This window comes from Belonocnema kinseyi, chromosome 1 (genome assembly GCF_010883055.1).
Source record: "Belonocnema kinseyi isolate 2016_QV_RU_SX_M_011 chromosome 1, B_treatae_v1, whole genome shotgun sequence".
Classification (NCBI taxonomy): Eukaryota; Metazoa; Arthropoda; class Insecta; order Hymenoptera; family Cynipidae; genus Belonocnema; species Belonocnema kinseyi.
Window position 1 is genome coordinate 151,107,429 of NC_046657.1, and position 7,609 is coordinate 151,115,037.

Sequence of the window (7,609 nt, forward strand, 5' to 3'; positions counted from 1 at the left end):
CAATATCGCCCTATCATACTGTACCTAATAAAAGCATGTCCTTATACATTATTATACCATATCCGAGAATATTCTGTAGAATCATTTTCTATCCTAAAATATAATATTCTATCCCATCTATTGTAATGGATGATGTCCTAACATACCCTACCCAATCATAGCATGTCCTTATATATAATCATATAATATACTATAAAATCCTATCCTACGTACCCTTTACTGTCCTATTCTATCTATTGTATACGATATTGACCCATGATACCATGCCCAATAATAGTACGTTCTAAAATATTATCATTTCACATTATATCATATCCTAGCATATCCTATAAAATTCTATTCTATCCTATTTTACCTTATACTATACTATCTATCGTAGCTGATACTGACCTATCATACTCTAACCACTCATAGCATGATTTAATATATTATGATATCATATCCTATAGAATCCTATGATATCCTACTCTTTACTATTCAGTCCTATCTATTGTATCCACTGCTGTCCTATCATAACCTACTTGATTATAGCATGTCCTAATATATGAACACATTATTTTATGTCCTAGAATATCTTATAAAATCATATCTCATCGTACTCTACAATATAATATCCTATCTATCGTGTCTGACATTTTCCTATTATTAGAAACCGAATCATAGCATGGCCTAATACATTATCATATTATATCTTGTCTTATCCTAGCATATCTTGTAAAATCCTATTCTATCTTATCCTATACTATCCTATATATTGTATCCGATGTTGTCTTATCATAACCTACCCAATCATAACATGTCCTAATATATTATCATATCATGTCACCTAAAACCCCATCTTATTCTAATCTATACCCTTCTGGGTTATCGTACTAAATTCTTTTCTATCCTTCTATACACGGCCATCTTTTCTTATCAGCCCTATCAAACCTAGAAAATTTTTAATTTAAGAACAATTTTAATTTTGAATAGAAAGAAATTCTGTTATTATAAGCAGGCCATTTGTGGTATGAAAAACTCAAAATCAAATGCTTAGTTTTCTATATGAAATTTAGCGAGATGATTTTTTTCGATTCGAGAAAACATAAAACATTTTTCGCGAAGTTGCGAGTATTCGAATGTTAACGTTTATTTTTCAAAAAAACGCATTTTTTCTTTTAAATTCTATAGTTTCTGGTCGAATTTAGATATTAACAAAGGCACGAGGCCTATGTGATTCGATTTTATACGTGTTACAATTCTACGAAAATATTCTTTCCCATCGGATCCAATCCTGCGAATAATATTCAATTATATCCGATGTCATCCTATCATACCCTGCTCAATAATATCATGTCCTAATATATTATTATATCCTAAGATATTTTATAAAATTCTAGCTTACTCTATACTATCTTATGCGATCTTTTGTATCCGATGCCTTGCTATAGTACCCCATCCAATCATAACATGTCCTAATATATTATCATATCATATCCTATAAAAACCTATCTTATTCTAATCTATACAGTCCGGGCTTATCCTACTATATTCCCTTCTATCCTTCTATATCCTCTTCTACCATAGCTTATCATATCCGATCCCTACCTCTCTTATCCGATCCTGACCTATCCTATCCTATCATGTCCTATCGTCGAACACAAAGTACATAGAAAAGAGAGGGACACTTGATCGAAGTTATAAGGGCATAAGGTCCTTATCAGCCCTGTCAAACCTAGAAAAATTTCAATTTAAGAACAATTTTAATTTTGCATAAAAAGAAACTTGTTTATTATAGAGGGATCTTTCCTGTTGTTAAAGACTCGAAATCATATGCTTAGTTTTCTATATGGAATTTAGCTCAATGATTTTTTTTCGATTCAAGAATGAAGATATTAACGAAGGGACGACGCTCAGAGTGAATCGTTTTTTTGTTTTTTTTTCTACTCCAGTTTTTATAATATTCAATTGTGTCCGATGTCATCCTATCATTCCCTGGTTGATCATATCATGTCCTAATATATAATTCATGTCCTAGCATATCCTATGCAATCCTATCTCACCCTATACTATTATATTCTATCTTTTGAATCCGATGTTTTGCTATCGTACCCTACTTAATCAGAGGACATCCTAATATATTATCATACCATAGCCGATCATATTCTAGAATATCATGTACAATCCTATTCTATCCTACCCATTTTATCTTATTTATGGTATATAGTATGATACTGTCCTATAATACCCTACCTAATCATAGAATATTCTGATATATTATCATAATATATCCTATACAATCATATTCTATTCTACGCTTTACTATCCTATTCTATCTTTTGTATTCGCTACTGTCCTATGATAGCCTACCCAATCATATTATGTTCTTATATATGATTATATCATGTCCTAGTATATCCCAGCCTATTTTTCTGGTTTATCAGATACTGTCCTATCATACTCTACCCAATAATAGAAGTCCCAATATATTATTAGATCATTTTCTATCATATTCTGGCATTTCCTGTAAAATCCAAACCAATATTGCCCTATACTATCGTATCCTATATATTGTACCCAATGATGTGCTATCTTACCCTACCTGATCATAGCATGTCCTAATATATCATCATATATCATATCCTATGAAATCCTACCCTATTCTACCTTAGTTTATCCTACCATATTCTTTTCTATTCTATCATATCCTCTCTTATCATAGCTCATCCTACTCTATCCTATCTTATCCTATTCTACCCTATCTAATCTTCAAAAAAAGTAGAACGGACTGATCGACACCTGACTGAAGTTATAAGGGCATCAAACTGTCCTTACGAAACCCTTAAAGGGGACTTGATTCTGGGAATTTTATTTTAAAGAAGAAGCGATTGAATAGGCGGTCAAACCTCGAAACTTCTGAATTTAATAACAATTTCAATTTTGCATAAAAAGAAATTTTCTTTATTATGCAAGGGCAGCTCAAAAGCAATAAATTGGTATTGTAAAAAATTCAAAATCATATACTTTGTTCTCTATAGGAAATATAGCGCCGTGATTTCTTTCGATTCGAGAAACAAATATTTTCCAGGAAGTTAAGAGTATTTAAATTTTTACGTTTGTTTTACAATAAACGTATTTCTTCTCTTAAAGTCTACAAATTTCAATTACATTGAGATATTAGCAATGTGACGAGGCCGCCAAGTCACTTTCAAACTTAGATCATTTTTATTTCAAACCAAAAATCTCAAATAGGATTCGAATTGAAGGATCTAGACTAATTTGACCCAACATTTTTTTGTCTCACTGTACAACGACTTGTTCGAAAACATAAAGGGGGATTTTTGTGAGAAAAAAAATACAATTATATCATCGACTATTTTTTTCCTTTCATAAGAACCTTGTGAGTTTTTTGCGGGCTGAATAATTTTTGTAAATAGGCCTTCGGCTCTTTTGTGATATCTCTTATCGATTTAGAACGTTTTTAAAAATAACATTTCCAAAAAAGGTGGAGATTTTAAGAAAATATTTTTTATCTCATTGTTCAAAATTTAAAAACACGAAAAAAAATTCTATCGAAACCTCCCAATTTTTTATGCTGACCCATTATTGTTTAAAAATAGAAATTGTGATTTGAATTACAGAACCTGTCTGATTTGAAAATGATTCAAACTGCCAATTGATTTTTTTTAATCTCACAAAATATATAAATTAAAATAAATATTAATAATCATTTCAGGGGTGAAATACAAACATGATGGAGAATGCGCTTCACAAGCGAAAGCGCCCAATGCTGCACCCGTGTTGCCGAATCCTGATGTTAAAAAGCCAGCTTAATCATATACTATAGTTCAATGTTGGTTCGGCGTGAATAATAAGGAAACAAAGTTTAATCTGCCTTAAGAAAATAAAATTTCCGTGCTTTTCCGAACACAAATGTAATCTGCACAATAAATCAAACTATTGTGATCCTTTAAAATGATTTATAGTTTTTTGGCTTATATTTTATATTATAATTAGTGCCGACTCATTTCTGAACTTAAACCAAATGGAAAAGCCATTTTGTCTAACTTATTGTAAGCATAACCTAAAGAGAAGAAAGACTCACGGTAAATCCCGCTTTTCTCGAAGAAGACCCTATTTTTAAAGTTGATAATAATTAAAAGGAAAAAATAGGCCCGCCGCACGGGCAAATTTTCATTGCGCACACAACGCACAGCGAACGGCGCTTTGCGCTAAGATTAAGCGTGCCTAGGGCGCGCAGGTACGCTTTCGCTTAAATCAAAAACTGTGTTTTAAAATTCTGAGGAATTACAGCCATAAATTGCAACTTCAATTTTTTCCGATTTGTTTTTGAAGAGGTTTCTGAAAGCAACTACGGTTTTCACGATTACATTTTTATTATGAAATTCGCGCACCGCGCTCGAAAATCTGTTTCCAATTTAAAAACTTCATCAAGATAATTTTTAAATCTTGTTCAAATTTACTAAAAAGAATGTTTTAAACTTACGGATCTATTAAGTTCACACGGTTTCCTTGTCGGCTCCTCATAATATCCTCGTCGTAATTTGGCCCCCCTCGGATTACTATGTGACTACCTGCTTGGAGAATCAGAAGGGATTTTTTATGGACCTGAAAAAAGCTGATTAAAGGTGGGTTGGTGTTATACAGAAAAATTTCTTTAAAAAATTTAAACGGATTTTTCTCAAAACACTGTTTTTACGATTGGCGGGCATTGTAACTCAAAAACTATTCAAACGATCAGTTTAAAATTTTAATATTTTTTTCTATACATCAATAGATATAACTTAGACTATTATGAAAAGGATTGATAAAGATCTTCCTGAATTTTCATTTTGATTTTCAACTGTCAAAAATTGGATTTTTGACAAATAAAATCCAAAGATCCGCCATTTTGTAAATATTTTACGCGCAATAAATGATCGAAGTTTATTTCCTAATCAAACATGTACACTTTCTAATCCCATTTGATTTTTTGGTTTCAGAAGTTCCAGTCACTTTTAATCATGCTCTCCATAAAAAAGAGGACGTTCGATTGAGCGCAAGAAACAGCTATAAAATGTTGATAAAAAAAATTACGTCAAAATTTTTTCTTGCTTTTTAAGTTTTAAATTACAAGTATGAAAATATCCAAGCCTCTGAAATCGATTTTTGTTCATTTATCAGCCCAGTAAAAATCGCAAAAATCAGAAGTCGAAAATAGGGGAGGGAGGATACACTTAAAAACAAAAATTGCATATTTTTAAAATGATCCAGCTTTTTGAACTTTTGTGTGATTAAGAATTTTCATGAGAATAGTTTCGAAATACATATATTTTATATCTGTTCGAAGTTTAGATTGATATTTCTTAACCTACTAAAGATTTTTGTTCCTTTTTTCCTTCTTTTACTCTTCTGCACATTTAAAAAAATGTTTGAACTCTATAACTTTTACAATTTTTATCGAAATTAAAAATTTGATTTTGATAATTGGCAAGCCTCTTACTCGTCTAAAAGAAACTTTGACTAAAATTTCTAAAATTTGCAAAGCAACACATGTCAAATTTTTAAAATGCTCTAAATTTTTTTATTTTAGGTAGAAATATCTGTTTGACGAATTTAACCTTTATTTTTATAACCTTCAAGAAGTGTATCAAAGGCTAACTCAATTGGACAAATCCTTCAAAAGTAGTGTGGCTAATGCATTCAGATAAGCATCTATACAGACAGACATACAGGAAAACGTTCAGACAGACATATATACAGACAGAGTGACAGACATACAGAGAGGCACCGACAAAAAAGTAATGATTTTCGAATTCTGTGAGTAATGAAACGTAAATATCCGTTAAAAATCAGACATCGAAAATTTCGATAATTACATTCCACTCTCATAAATTGAAATTTTAAAAATGTCCTCTATTTGCGCCATCACACAGTTGGACAAAATGATGAAAAAATGTTCAAAATACGATTTCGCCTACATTTTTTAATCGATTGAAAACTTTATTTCTATTTAAAGCTAACTAAATTCTTAAGAGATCTCTCGAGGCTGATTTAAAAAGTAAATTATTGTTCACTTTATTTATATACAATGTTGGCAAAAATCGTAAAATTCAAGATATTATTACTACAATAACACGAAATTAATTTTCTATGATTGATATTAGTAGTCAATCTATAAATAAATACTCGCGAAACATAAATCGAATAGCTTATTATAAATTAATACACCTTTTTCAACAATTGTATTGTTATAAACAATGGTAGGTGATTTTTAAGTGGTCTAGAATATTTATTAAGCGATTGCCATTTCTCATCCAATTTAAAGTGACATAAAAACATGTAAAGACAAAATGGACTACATTTCTTATTGTTATAAACAAATTTTATAAAAAGATGTACAGTTTGAGCAATTTTTAAAATTTTAATGTACGTTAAAAAAAACTTAAACACTACAAAGTTTTTCAAAACGGAGCATTTACTCATAACATTTGCTTATAACAATTACATTTGCAATTACATTTGAAATAACAATATAGTTTATTGAAATATCACTACCACGACAAACAAGGCATATTTAAAAAAAAGTACCTCAAACACTCAGAAATTGCTCAAACTGCGCATTTATTTATGAAATTTGTCTATAACAATGACATTTGACATGAAATGACAAGATAGTTTACAAAAATATCACTAGAGAGACTAACAAGGTACGTTAAAGAAAAGTAATTGATACTCTTAGAAATTGCTTCAACTGAGCATTTGTTTATAACAATCACAAAATTGTCATGAAATTACAACATGATTAATTACAACATCGCTTCCAAGTCTTGCAAAGTACTTTAAAAAAAACACCTCTAACACTCAAAAATGGCTAAAAGTTCGCTTTTGTTTACAAAATTTTCTTGTAACAATAAGAAATATATTCCGTTTTCTCTTCATATGTTTTTATGTTACTTTAAATTTGATTATAATCGAAAATCGCTAAATAAATATCCAAACGCACTCGAAAATCACCCGATGTTGCTTATAACAATACAATGGTTAGTAACAGTTTTTTAATTTATGATAAACTGTTAGATTTATGTTTCGTGAATGTTCATTTATAAATTGACTACTAATATCAATCATTTGGAATTAACCCTCTTAGCGTACACTTCAGTCCAGCACCCATCACCGTACACAGGTGCAAATTGGGATTTAGCGAATTCAGCAGCTGATTTAAAGATTAAGAAATGTTCAAAACATATCAAAAGACATATGTTTTGGTTAAAATTTTCCGTTGAATACAATTTTGTAATTGGAATTATGTTTTTGAAAAAATGATTTTTTATTTTGAAAAATCGTATTTTTTTTGCATTTTTATAAAGTTTAACAAAACAAACGCGATTTATTAGATAAAACTTTCTTTTTTAAGAAAAATAATATCTGAAAGGAATATAATTATACCAAGTATTTTTCCCATGCCCCGAAGTCACTATATTTCAAAATAGGAAATTTCGTGCTTTCAGAGTGGACAAGTAAGAGTAACTATATTAAATAACAAGAAAACACCATAAAACCATTTATCATGAAAATTATTTTTATACTTAAAAAAATATAAGGAAATACTTAGTTCTCAGGGAAACGC